Here is a 15,209-nt window from a genome sequence, read left to right as displayed (position 1 = left end):
TGTACGGAGTTTGTACATTCTCGTGACCACGTGGGTTTTCTCTGGGAGCTTCAGTTTCTTTGTTGCGGTCTGACTGATTTTCTGGTGTGATTTACATGTATTGGCTTCCCTATGTGCTGCACACTGGACACAGTTTCACAAGGTCATTTTTTCCAGCTGTAATATCTTGGTGTTGTTTCATGGATTGGTGTTCCTGTTTTGTATGATGTCCAGTGTTTGCTCCCACGGCTATCATTTCATACCGTAAGTTTCTCTGTTGGATTTCTTGTTGTGGTGTCTGGTGTATAAATTCTATAGTCTTTCCACAGAGGCCAGTTCCTGAGTATGATCCCTTTAGACTTTATAGGTACAGCGTTGAAACACTGAGCCCACGCCGACCAGCGATCACACAGCACACTAGGAATAATTTACAATTTTTACTGAAGCCAATTAACCTACAAACCTCTATGCAGTGGCGGACTGGGTCTAAAAATATTGGTTGCCAGGAGACAAAGGGGGCCCACTTGCCATCGGGCAAGCTGACACCCTGTCCAGTCCGCCATTGCCTCTACGTCTATGGAGTGTGGGATGAAACCCATGTGGTCTCAGGGAGAATGTACAAACTCCATACAGACAGCATGCGTAGTCAGGATCGAACCCGGGTCTCTGGCGCTGTAAAGCAGTAAATCTACCACTGCGCCATCTGTGGCTGTAATTTGTTGCGTCTGACAACTCAATAACCCAGTGGAGTTTGATTTCTCGCCTTACTGCTGTTGGCAGGTTACCTGTTATCTTTGAGTGCGAGTGCAGTGTGCACCATACGATTAACCTCACATCACTCGTTTTACAGGGCTGTAAAGCCCCAATCTCTATCACTGATTTCCTCATTCCCTTCGCTGGACTTGGCTCTCGTTCAGTGCCATTGCTGTGTGCACTCCAACTGGGATCAAGAGTCAAGAGGCAATATATTGGCATATGCCCCAAAACTGGATCAATGACATTCTTACTTGCTGCGGTTTTATCGCACATCGGCGCCACACAACAAATAAACATGCAATAAACAATAATACATTAAATGATCAGCGATATTATGTAACTGGACTGTAATCCATAGAACAGATTGCAAACCATAAAAAGTCCACAGTAGATCATTAGATGCTGAGGTAGGCTTGTACAGGATGGTTCAAATGGAGGATGGGAGGAAGATGTTCTTGATCCTGGAGGCCACAGTTATCGGGTTACTGGTATGTGGCTGCTATAGTCAGGGCACTTCTGCTGGTCAGTCCAGGGTGTTAGCTGGGCCCATGGATTCAGACAATTTTGATTGAGTGACTTGCATGACAGCGAGCCAACAGCCATCCCTTGCCTTTTTCTCCTACCTCATGCCAGAGTATTTAACCCGAGAACCGTTTCATTCAGCTAATTAAATTGTTTGAAATTAATAAACTTAGTATTAGCAACCGGGAAACTCCAGATTATATAATGTCTAGTTCACTTGGGTTTCATTGAGTGAAATCCATCCTCCTGTGACCAGGTCTGGCTCACTCATGGCATCCGCACAGGTTTAAAAAGATATTGGCCAAACGGAGGCAAATGGGATGAGACATCTTGGCTGGCATGGGTGAGTTGGGCCGAAGGGTCTTTTTCCATGCCATAAAACTCGCTGACTCCATATATTGGATTAATCTTGTGAGACTGGAACCTAAACCCTTGGTATCTTTCCACACTATTTCGACTTGCATGTTGCTTTTAAAGAATGTAACTTCTGTAAGTGGAGACTCCTCTGTACTTTTTGTTATCAAGGCCTGTATAGTTTGCTGTAAGTTCTGTACTTATTTTGTTTTGAGTTTTTCTTTGGTCTTTATCTCCAGAACCCATCTTGTGTGGATTTTCTATTGCTTTAAGATAACTTCACTGACAGCGTTAACAATTAGTTAAATTAAAATGTTGTCCTCTGGGTCGAGCATACACTCCAACCATTGGTCACAGAAGGTGTCCTGATACCACCTGCCCCTTCTCCAGGGAAGACAAGGGCAAGAACATAGTCTCTGAAGATGGGCAAGCCATCAGCATGGTCTTTTGCTAGGTGAGGTCCAGGAGTAGACCGACCAGGTGGTCCCCAAACCTAGTGTGTCCAAAGATCAGGAGCATAGGGCTGAAGTGCAACCAGAACTTGAGGGGAATGGATACAGGCCCTTCGGCCCACCGAGTCCGTGCCGACCAGCGATCCCCACACACTAACACTGGGGACAATTTAAAATCTTACCACGCCAATTTGCCTACAAACCTGTACGTCTTTGGCGTGTGGGCGAAAACCGGAGCACCAGGAGAAAACCCACGCAGGTCACGGGGAGAATGAACAACCTTCGTAGCCAGGATCGAATCTGGGTCTCTGGCACTGTATGGCAGCAACTCTACCGCTGTGCCATCGTGCCACCCCTGCACTACCTGCTCACAGATCCAAGCCTGGAGTTTGGATTCCAATCCAGTTATTTATCCAGACATTAACTTTAAAAACCCCAGCCTATGCCAGCAAAATGAGGGAATTGCCATGTGTGAACTCCACAGGGCTATTTGACAGACGTTATAGGGTAAGCAGACTATATATAGAGGTCTGGACTACTGATCCACGGCATGAGTTTGTATCTTATCATGGCACAAGAACTAAATCATTAACTAAATCTGAAATAAAAAGCTGGTATCAGTATTGGTAACCGTGAACCTAACAGATCAGCACATAACACAAGAACACTAAAAAAGAGCAGGTGTAGGCCACTCGGCTCCTTGAGTCTATCCTGCCCCAGCTCTCATCTCCTCTGTGGCTGCTCCCCATAGCCCTCAATTCCCTCGTCTCTCAAAAGCTTATCTACTTTTTTTCCCACACAGAGAGCGATGAATCTCTGGAATTCTCTGCCACAGAAGGTATTTGAGGCCAGTTCATTGGCTATATTTAAGAGGGTTAGATGTGACCCTTGTGGCTAAAGGGATCAGGGGGTATGGAGAGAAGGCAGGTACAGGATACTGAGTTGGATGATCAGCCATGATCATATTGAATGGCGGTGCTGGCTCGAAGGGCCGAATGGCCTACTCCTGCATCCATTTTCAATGTTTCTATGTCTACTTCCTTTTTAGACTTTTAGACTTTAGAGATACAGCGCGGAAACATGACCTTCGGCCTACAGAGTCTGGGGCGACCAGCAATTGCTCCATACATTAACACTATCCCACAAACTTGGAACAATTTAACAACTTACCGAAGTTCAATTAACCGGAGGTTGCAGGTAGTGGAAGCAGGTAGGGAGACTGACAAAAACCTCCGGGAACCGCACGGAAACCTAGGGTGGGGCGCAAAGTCTCCAGAGGTTTCCGTTCAGGTTTCCTAAGTGGGACAGGGAGGGCTGCAACAACTCTATCGCTGCGTCACTGTGCTGCTTTCTACAGTACCTCTTTAAATGCCTCTGATGACCCAATCTCCACATCTCTGTGGGAGAGGGAATTCCAGAGTTTCACCAGCTTCAGCGAGGAGAAATTCAAACGCACATCGGTTTCAAATGATCGCCCCTTAATCTCGAAACCGTGGATCCTCATTTCAGACATTCTCACACTAGTGGTGAGATGGGTGGAGCCTCTCATTTTAACTGCGGAGATCGATGCAATTTTAAGACTACACTCTTCCAACACAGCGTCCAGAGTGAACAGGTCACACAGCGGCAGCAGGGAGGGAAATTAGGTGAACTAAAAATAGCTGTGAGCATCCGCCGTTACGTCAGAAGCATGTTCTTGCAACACCAGCCCGGCCCTGACTGCCACCCAAGAGAACGGCGACCTTCATGAGGGAGAGCTGTGGTTTGTACCCTCACGGCGTTTGCAAGTGAGACATTAGCAATGGACTAGCAACTGTGAAACGACGGGCTGATGGACCAGCTGGACAGGATGCAATTGTCACTTACATGTGATGATCGGTGAGATCAGACTCTGCCACAGCCAGCCTGGCTGTTAATATCCACAGACTCTGGAACTCAGCACATTGTTTGTGCCCGGACATGATTCTCTGTGTGATGCTTGACCCAGTTTGTGGTTGACCCTTCTCGATTATTGCGATGAAGTGTTGAATTTGGTGCTGACAATGTCCCCTCTGTGTCCTGGTCTGCCAACAAGCATTCACTTCCACCGACCCCATCTACACTTCACGCTGCCTTGGGAAAGCAGCCAACATAATCAAGGACCACAAACACCCAGTTTTCTCCCTCTCTTCTCCTCTCTCTCTTTGGGCAGTAGATAAACAAGCTTAAGAGTGCGTCCCACCAGCTTCTTCCCCGCCATTTTGAGACTCTTGAACAGACCTCTCGACTCATATAGAAACATAGCAAATAGGTGCAGGAGGAGGCCATTCGGCCCTTCGAGCCAGCACCACCATTCATTGTGATCATGGCTGATCATCCCCTATCAATAACCCTTGCCTGCCTTCTCCCCATATCCCTCGACTCCACTAGCCCCTAGAGCTCTATCTAACTCTCTCTTAAATCCATCCAGTGACTTGGCCTCCACTGCCCTCTGTGGCAGGGAATTCCATAAATTCACAACTCTCAGGGTGAAAAAGTTTTTTCTCACCTCAGTCTTAAATGACCTCCCCTTTATTCTAAGACTGTGGCCCCTGGTTCTGGACTCGCCCAACATTGGGAACATTTTTCCTGCATCTAGCTTGTCCAGTCCTTTTGTAATTTTATATGTTTCTATAAGATTCCCCCTCATCCTTCTAAGCATATGTTCAGAATATGTTCAGAATCTAAGCATATGTTCAGAATATATCCCCTTTCTTATCTTTTTGAGGCATTTGAACTCTTTATTTGCACTTACTCTGTAGCTGTCACGCTATATCTTGCAATCTGTTTCTCTTTCTCTTTTGCACTGCCTGCTGTATTCATCAATGGTCTTATTGTGCTCATGTTTTGTAGAGTTCAGAGATACAAAGTGGAAACTGGCCCTTCGGCCCATCGAGGTCACCCCGTACACCAGTATTATCCTACACACTATAGGACAATTTACAATTTACGGAAGCCAATCAATGTACAAACCTCTATCTCTCTGGAGTGTGGGTGGAAACCGGAGCACCCAGAGAAAACCTACACGGTCACAGGGAGAACGTACAAATTCCATACAGACAGCGCCTGTAGACAGGATCGAACCCGGGTCTCCGGTGCTGTAAGGCAGCAAGTGCTGGCTCATTTCTAGTATGAACACTTAAACAACAGTTTTCACTGCATCTCAATACATGTGACAATAATTAATCCTTGGGATTCTCCAGGAGTCGAACCAACAGATTTTCCACCGATGTACTTTAAACTAGATTTTTTTTAGCGGTTACACCATAAAATAATAACTCTTCTAGTGAACTGGTGTGTTTAAAGGGCCTGAAGGAACAGGTCCCCCGGAGAGTTGATAAGGAGTAATGGCAATGGGATGGAGCCCCGCAAAGTTTATATGAAGCATGAGAACGTAACCTGATAGGTGAGATGGCCAACCGTCAGGATATCCGAGCAATCTGCAGTTAGATTGTCGTGATTCCAAAATTCCTACTGCATTAGAAGTTGCAAGACTCACCTGTACATTCAGTAGTGTAGGTGTTGAGTGTTTAGCCTTGTTAGGAAACTATAATTTGTTGTGTGCCAATGCATGCTTCTGCAGAAGATGTCACGGGTTGAGACAGTGGATGGGGGAGTGAGAAGGAGAGATGTGGAAATTATAAGAAGGGAGGGGAAGAATATAAGGAAGATGAAGTCATGGAGAGCATAGAGGAAGAGGCAGAAGGGGAGGGAAGGGAGAAAATCTGGAAGAGCATTGGAAAGGTAGGAAGGTACAGTTGAGCTAGGAAAAGCTCTGGAGTTTGTACTTCTTCCCGTTACTGTGGGCTTCCTCCGGGTGCTCCGGTTGCCTCCCACATTCCAAAGAGGTGCAGGTTTGTATGTTAATTGGCTTCGGTAAATTGTCCCTAATGTGTAGAATAGTCAAGAGTGTTTTATTGTCATATGCCCTGGATAGAACAATGACATTCTTAATTGCTGCAGCACAACAGAATATGTAAACATACTACATAAACAAGAGGAAAAAAAACGTTCAGTGTGTATATACACATACACACATACCCCCAAAAAGAAACAATTATAGTGCAATAATAGTAATAATAATCTGTCGTAGTTCAGAGCATATTTCTAATCGTATTTAATAGCCTGATGGCTGTAGGGAAGAAGCTGTTCCTGAACCTGGACGTTACAGTTTTCAGGCTCCTGTACCTTCTTCCCGATGGAAGGGGTGAGATGTGTGTGTGGCCAGGATGGTGTGGGTCTCTGATGATGCTGGCTGCCTTTTTGAGGCAGCGACCCGGATAAATCCCTTTGATGGTGGGGAGGTCAGAGCCGGTGATGGACTGGGCAGTGGTGACAACTTTTTACAGTCTTTTCCGCTCCTGGACACAACTAGTGTATGGGTGATCGCTGGTTTGCGTGGACTTGGTGGGCAAAGTGCCTGTTTGTATCTTTGTTATCTTTTTGCTTTATTGCTGTATCTTTTTAGTGTAGTTTCGTTTAGAGATACAGCACAGAAACAGGCCCTTCGAGTTCATGCCGATGAGCAATCCCTGTAAACTAGCGCTTGCTACACAATAGGAACAATTGTCGATGTTTACCAAGTGGGAAAGGTGAGAGAGAGGGGGAGAGGAGGAAGCGGGAAGTGAGGGAAAGGGTGGAGACCAAAGATCTTATACCGGAGCCTCCTAACCAAGCCTATCGTGAGCTTGCTGAACCACATCTTCTTACCTGGTACATCACAGCCTTTAGGGCTCATCCCTGAAACCAACTATTTCAGATAACCAGCTTTACCAGTTTATGTTAGAATTCCCAGTCTTGATGCACCTGTTTAAATTAAGTTGGTTCTCTTCCTTTACAGATGCTACCTGATCTGCTGAGTATTTCCATTCCTTTTTATTTTCGTTTTCTGCCAACTGCAGAGTTTTGCATCTCTGATTCCCACTTTGATTATTTTTCTCTCCAGTTGATCTTTCACTAAACAGATCACCTGTGATTAGCAAGCCTTCACCCCCCCCCACACACTCTCTCTGCAAGCAACTCCGCATTTTTGGGCCATTCAGACTTTTTCAGTCCCCACCCTTGTGACCTAATCACCATTGTTCGCTCCATCTTGGCATTGAAACATGACCTGTTTGCAACTTTTCCTACTGCTGGAGATAAGTCAATGACCTGGAGGGTAACTGTTTCTCTCTCTAACAGGGTGGTACAATGGTGCAGCGGTAGAGTTGCTGCCTAACAGCACCAGAGACCTGGGTTCAACCCTCACTATGGGTGCTTTCTGTATGAGTTTGTACGCGACTTATCTCTGGGTACTCTGGTGTCCTCGATACTCCATAGAAATACAGGTTGTAGGTTAATTGGCTTCGGTAAAATTATAAATTGTCCCTAGTGTGTAGGGTAGTGCTTTTGTGTATGGGCTGATCGCTACTCGGCACGAATAACAGTTGGTGGGGCGAAGGGCTTGTTTCTGCTCTGTATGTCTAAAGTAACAATGTAATTAAAGGTAGAGTCACTGCCTTACACCTCCAGCGACCTGGGTTTGATTGATGCTTCCTGCGGAGTTTGACTTGTGTGGGATTGATTCCCCTGTGTGTTCCCATCTCCCTCTAGTGTGGATTGGTGGGTTAATGGACTCCTGTAGAGTCAAGGGAGTTAATGGGAATGTGGGAAGAATAAAATGGGAATTAAAACGAATGAGTAGTTAAACCTAGTGGGTAAAAGGAAGGCAGACACAAAATGTTGCAGTAACTCAGCGAGGGTCAGGCAGTATCTCTGGAGAAAAGGGACAGGTGATGTTTTGGGTTGAGACCCTTCTTCAGACTGAGAACCAGAAGAAAGGGGAATGAGAGATATAAACGGTAATTTAGACAAATGAGTGCAAGATATGCAGAAAGCAACAATAATCAAAGAAATGTGGAGCCCACAATGGTTCATTGTTGGCCGTGGGATTGCGATAACGAGTTAATATGGACAGTGGGTAAAAGGTCCTGTATCCAAATTGAATGACCACACTATCCTCCGCTTCCTAATCTGTTGAGTAATTTTCGATTTCCAGATATTTACAGTTTTTGCTTTTCAGTACCTCTGCACCTTTCTGATGTTTTGGAATTAATTCCAAGATCCTTGCATCCTTTACTATCCTCAAAAGATCAGTGAAAATATTGTGTGGGAAAGCTGCCCGATATCAACCTTGAGATTTCTGTCGGTAGACAAAAATGCAGGAGAAACTCAGTGGGTGCAGCAGCATCTATGGAGCGAAGGAAATAGGTAACATTTCGGGTCGAAACCCTTCTTCAGACTGATGTTGGATGGGGGGGGGGGGGGAAGAAGAAAGGAAAAAGGAAGAGGAGGAGCCCGAGGGCTGAGGGAGAGTTGAGAAAGGGAGGAGACAGCAAGGGCTACCGGAAATTGGAGGATTCAATGTTTATGCCTCTAGGGTGCAGACTGCCCAAACGGAATATGAGGTGCTGCTCCTCCAATTTCCGGTGGTGCTCACTCTGGCTATGGAGGATGCTCAGGACAGAGAGGTCGGATTCGAAATGGGAGGGGGAGTGGAAGTGCTGAGCCACCGGGAGATCAGGTTGGTTAATGTGGACCGAGCAGAGGTGTTCGGCGAAACGATCGCCAAGCCTACGTTTGGTCTCACTGATGTAGATCAGCTGACACCCAGAGCAGCGGATACAATAGATGAGGTTGGAGGAGATGCAGGTGAACCTCTGTCGCACCTGGAACTGCTGCTTGGGGCCTTGAATGGAGTTGAGGGGGGGAGGTAAAGTGACAAGTGTAGCATCCCTTGCGGTTGCAAGGGAAAGTGCCCGGGGAGGGGATGGTGCGGAAGGGAAGGGAAGAATTGACCAGGGAGTTACGGAGGGAGCGGTCTTTGCGGAAAGCAGACAGAGGGGGAGATGGGAAGATGTGGCGAGTGGTGGGGTCACGTTGGAGGTGGTGAAAATGACGAAGGACTATTTGTTGTATGTGACGGCTAGTGGGGTGAAAGGTGAGGACTCGCTGGTTTGATCTTGCATGCTGTAGCATGAGGTTGCATTCTGGATTTGCCTTTTCAACATGTTTAACAAACCTTCCATGTTTTATGATCTAATCTCACATAGTGGTTATAGTATGTTTATGGTATGCTTGCCTTCATTGATCAGGGCATTGTGTATAGTTGTCTGAATGTCATATTCCAGCTTTATAGGACTTTATAGGTTAAGCTGCATTTGAAGTATTGTGTACACTTCTGGTCGCCCCATTGCAGGAAGGATATGGAGCCTTTGGTGAGGGTGCAGAAGGGGTTTCCCAGACTCCCAAAGATAGATACAAAACGCTGGGAGTAACGCAGCGGGACAGACAGCATCTCTGGAGAGAAGGAATGGGTGAAGTTTCGGGTCGAGACGCTTCTTTACCAGAATGTTGTTTGGATTGGAAGGTATTAGTTGTAAAGGGAGGTTGGGTAAAATTGGATTAATTACTCTGGAGCATTAGAGGCTGAGGAGAGACTTAGTTTAGTTTAGAGACACAGCACAGAAACAGGCCCTTTGTCCCACCGAATCCACGCCGACCAGCGATCCCCGCACACTAACACTATCCTACACACACTAGGGACAATTTACAATTTTACCAAGCCAATTAGCCTACAAACCTGTACATCTTTGGAGTGTGTGAGGAAACTAGAGCTCCTGGAGAAACCCCACGCAGGTCATGGGGAAAACATACAAACCCCATGCAGACAGTATCCGTGGTTAGTAAGGCAGCAACTCTACCACTATGCCACTGTTTCAATATATTGAATCCTGAGAATAAGATATTCTAAATCTTAGAGGGTTTTGAGAATTTGATAAATTCCTCAAAGAACAGTGGAAGTAGAATCATTGAACATGATTAAGGCAGATATATATATATAGGTTTTGGATAAACAATGACTGAAACATTACTGGAGATTGGCAGAAACATGGTTCGGATCAGATCAGATCAGCTGTAGCTTTATTGAATGATGGAACAAGCTGGATGGGCCGAGTGGCCTACTCCTCTCCTTAATTCGGCTACAAGGATTAGTACTAGGTTGAAATGTGAGCCTGGGTTTTTGTGATTAAGTCTTTGGAGTGGAATTTGAACCTAATTGCTTCTGAGTCAGAGCCTTCAGCTGATACATGGTAGAGTGGAAACACCCTGCCGATGACGATGAATTTCATCAGTCAGTCATGGGCCACAGCCTGTGGGTGGGGCATGGCGCACAGAGACCTGGAGTGCAGGCGAGGGTTGCCAATCTAACAAAGACATTGATGATTAACCAGCTCAACAATGCTGCCAATAAAACCATAGGCAGACAGTGCTGGAGTAACTCAGCGGGTCAGGCAGCATCTCCAGCAATAGAAGATAGACACAAAATGCTGGAGTAACTCAATGGGTCAGGCAGCATCTATGGAGAAAAGGTACAGGTGGCATTTCAAGTCAAGACCCTTCATCAGACTGAGAGTCAGGAGAGGGGGGGATCTAGAGGTATGAAAAGGTACAGAACAAATCAGAGCTGGCACAAGGAGACCAAGGAGACCAAGGTCAAGGAGACCACAATGGCCAAGGAGACCACAATGGTCCATTGTTGGTGGTGGAGGAGGTGATAACAAAGGGGTACGAACAGTGGAAATAACAGGATGACTAGGGTGGGGGAGAGATGGAGAGATGCTGCCTCACCTGCTCAGTTACTCCAATACATTGTGTCTTTCTTTTTGTAAACCAGCATCTGCAGCCTCCTGAAACCATTCAAAACGGCAGTGACCAAACTACACAAAAATTGCAGACAGTGAAGAAGCAGGATATTGATCAGTTACAGATATCGCAGAAATGACAGATCGAGTTTAACCAGAACAATGTAAAGTGTTGCACTTTGTGGCGTCGAAAGTAAGGGGTACATTTACAGTTAATGGCATGATGCTTAACAGCATTGACGTACAGAGGGATCTCAGGGTGAAAATCCATAGCTCCCTGAAAGTGACAACACTAGTAGATAGAGTGGGAAAGCAGTTGTATGGTATACTTGCCTTCATCAGTCGCGGCATTAAGAATCAGGAACTCATGTTGCGGCTTTATAAAATTTTGGTTAGGCCACACTTGGAGTATTCTGTGCAGTTCTGATCACCCCATTACAGGAAGATTGTGAAGACTTTGGTGAGGAAACCGAAGAGGTGAGTGATTGAATCTCGGGTAAATTGCAGGAAATGTGGGGAGATTAATAGATATGATGGGCTGAAGGCCCGCTGCTGCGTTGCACAACTTTGTGACACAACATCAGAAATCATGTCATAGTTATTTTAAAAGAAAATAAATAATAACACTGGCTTAATAACATCTATGAATTTGCAACTAAAACAGTTACCTGGCCTTGATTGCACTTTGCCTAGTATAGCTCTATCAGTGCTACTTGTGTTGTTCCTGAAGACTCAATAAATGCTACTGGCGTGGAACCCATCTGTGGACTAATTATTCTCCCCATATTTCCATGAAGGACCAGGGCAGCAAGGTGGCGCAGCGTTATAGTTACTGCCTTATAACGCCGGAGAATGGGTTCGATCCTGACTATGGGTGCTGGTCTGTAGAGAATCGGAACTTGTATGTTCTCCCTGTGGCCTGCATAGGTTTTAGTCTGGGATCTCAGGTTTTCTCCGACACTCCGAAGACGTACAGGTTTGTAGGTTAATTGGTGTGGTATATTTGTATATTTGTAGATTGTCCCTAGTGTGTGCAGGATAGTGTTGGTGTGTGGGGATCGCTGGCTTGGTTTGGCGTGGAATCGGTGGGCTGAAGGGCCTGTTTCCATGCTGTATCTATAAAGACTCAACCCCAGATTCTTTCATTCACCTATGCGCAGTGGACAATCTGCGCATGGGAGGAAACTAGCACCCAGAGGAATCGTGCACAGTCACAGGAAGAACGTGCAAATTTCACGGAGACGGCACTCGATGGTTCAATGGTTCTTTATTGTCACGTATGCACAACACAGTGAAATTATTTTTTTGCATAGCTCACACATGCATAGATGTCATAGATGGGCACTAATTACAAACATGTATGTACTGGAGTGGAGTGCCCCTGATCCGGGTAAGCCCCAGGCTGCTGGAGGTCCCCCTCCCCCTCCCAGGAGAGGGGTAACTCCTAGTCCCCCTCATTGTGTATAAAATCATGAGAAGAATAGATCGGGTAGTTGCAGCTGCTTGCCCAGACTAACGGAGTCATAAACCAGAGGGCATACGTTTAATGTGAAGAGGGGAAAGATTTTATAGGACTCAGTGAAGTCGGTGGAGTAAACTTTTCACACAAAGGGTGGTGGGTGTATGGAATGAGTCGCTGGAGGAGGTAGTTCAGGCAGGGACTATTGCAACGTTTAAGAAGCAATTAAACAGGTACTGTACATGGATAGGACAGGTTTAGAGGGATATGGGCCAAATGCAGACAAGTGGGACTCGTGTAGATGGGACATGTTGGTCAGCATAGGCAAGTTGGGCTGAAGGGCCTGTTTCCACACTGTACAACTCTGTGGGCAAGAGGGAAGGACAATGAAATCTAACTTGTCAGTGTTATCTACAAGGAGTTAAAATAAATTATTCAGAATTGATTTTTTTTTTTACGCAGACACTGGAAATTCTTTAACGAAGCTCTATGCAGAATTCACCAGGTGATGTTTGTCCGAATAAACCTGCCTGATGTGTGGAACCAACTGGAAAAGAACCAGATCCAAGGCAGACGGTGTCAGATCACTCAGCAGGTCAGGGCGGTACGTGGGAGAAGCAGGTAACTGCTCCACTCAGCGAACTGTCATCAGGACTGGGGGACATGGGATGGGGAGAAGTAACTGAGGGAGGGCGAGACTAAAAGACAGCTAGCAGAGTGAGACCGGTAACACGGAGACACGGGTGGTGGCAGGACAGGCCGTGGAGAGGCGGTGGGTCTGAGGAAGGGCCAAGGAGAGGCAGGAACAAAGAAGGGCCTACGTGACTCTGAGTACTTCTCTAACTTTGTCGGAGCCAGAAACATGACGACTCTTTTGTGTACTTTGTGTATTGGCTGCAAAAATAAAGAATCTCACTGTATCTAGGTACATGTGGCAAGCAAGTATTATGGTCAGGGATTATGGGGAGTAACCAAGAAAATGGGGTTAAGAGGGAAAGATAGATCAGCCCTAATTGAATGGCGGAGTAGGCTTGATGGGCTGAATGACCTAATTCTGTTCCTATCACTTATGAACTCGTGAATTGTATTGAATCGTGTACAGCATGTGGCATAAGACGAAATTCCGCTCTCCTTGTGTTCTTTTGCTTATAAGCTCCTCTCCTTTCCATCTGTTTGCGCTTCTTACTCTGGATCTTTGGCTGCACTTCTTTACCTCGGAGTCAGAGGCTTTGGAGTTTCATCCCAATCTGCTGAGGCAGAGGGAGGGAATCAAACAGGAGGAGGTATTGCAATGTTTCCCGGGAACAGGATAGAGGAACAAATATGTGGGCAGATATCAGAGATGCAATCAGAGAAGGGTTATCATATTGGGCCTTCTCCCAGAGCTCTTTGATGCAGTATGTAGATAGACCAACGAGAGTAGGGGCATTAATGGGCCTTATCTCAGGGAATATAACTGATTAAGTGCAGGTAGTGTCAGCAAGGGAACATTTTGGAGAAAGCGACCATAACTCCATATAGTGAGGCCAAATGCAAATTGGAGGAACAGCACTTCATATTTCGCTAGGGCGGCTTATAAACCAGCGGTATGAACCTTGGTTTCTCTAACTTCAAGTAACCCTTGCATTCCCTCTGTCTCCGTCTGTCCCCCAACCTAGTTGTCCTGCTAGTTTCACTGTTGTCCCGCTTAGTTTCACTCATTAGTTCCACTTGTTAACACCTACTCCAAACCAACAATGGACCATTGTGGGCTCCACCTTTCCTTGGTCAACGTTGCTGGGTTTGATTTGTTCGTTGTGCATGCCTTGCATTCATTTGTTCTTTATACATCTTCATATCTCTAGTTTCCCTCTCCTCTGACTCTCCGTCTGAAGAAGGGTCTTGACCCAGAACATCACCTATTCCTTTTCTCCAGAGATGCTGCCTGACCTGTCGAGTTACTTCAGCATTTTGTGTCATTCCATATATTTCCAAGAGGCTATGGAAAAGGACGGAGATGGATAGGAGGAGGTTAAGCGGAGGCATGATTGAGGTATATAGAATTATGAGGCCTATAGAAATGGTAGACTGCAGGAAACGGTTCCCCATATCAGAGGTAGATACAACTAGAGGAATTGGTTTAGGATTGGCGCAGAGGGGATTTGAGGAGGATATTTTTCACACAGAGAATGGTAAGTACCTGGAATGCAGTGCCGGACCATGGTTGATGTTGAGTTACTGACAGAATTTGGGAAATGTCAGTGTTAGAGGGCTACGTGGTGGGATTAATATGGATGGGCGCCCACTGTAGTTGGGCCGAATTAGTGAGTTGGGCCGAATGGCCTCTTTCAATGTGGCATTCTTCTATGAATCTAAATTACTGACCCCAAATGTAAGCTAACCCATCAATGTAGCAGTAAGAAAGTTTCTTCTCGGACAGTCCCGTGGCATGGGGGACTTGCTTTCACTTCTGTTCTTTGGCATCTGGCATGACTAATGATCAAGTCAAGTTAAAAAAAAAAAAAAAATGAAATGATTCAATTTATTGTCATTGTCAGTGTACAGTACAGAGACAACGAAATGCATTAAGTCACTTTTATTTCTATAGCACATTTAAAAAACAACTCTCGTTGGCCAAAGTGCTTTACATTGGTATGGAGGTACTAACGTTATACAACAGTGGTTCATAGATGAAATACATACATCACTACATACATATAGCCCTCGCTCAGAGGACGTCAAGAAAGGCTTGGGAGTTGAGATGAGTTTTAAGTCTCGAGTGAAAGCAGTCGATGGAGGGGGCAGTTCTGAGGGGGCAGTTCTGATGGGAAGGGGGATGCTGTTCCACAGTCTAGGAGCTGCATCCGCAAAGGCGCGGTCGCCCCTGAGCTTATGCCTAGACCGTGGCGCGGGATGTTCAGTAACTCCCAAGTCAGCCGATCTGAGGGACCTGGAGGTGGTGTGGTGGGTAAGCAGACTTTTGATGTAGGTGGGGACAAGCGCATT

This window comes from Leucoraja erinacea, chromosome 24 (genome assembly GCF_028641065.1).
Source record: "Leucoraja erinacea ecotype New England chromosome 24, Leri_hhj_1, whole genome shotgun sequence".
In the NCBI taxonomy this organism is placed as follows: Eukaryota; Metazoa; Chordata; class Chondrichthyes; order Rajiformes; family Rajidae; genus Leucoraja; species Leucoraja erinaceus.
This window is presented reverse-complemented; position numbering follows the sequence as displayed.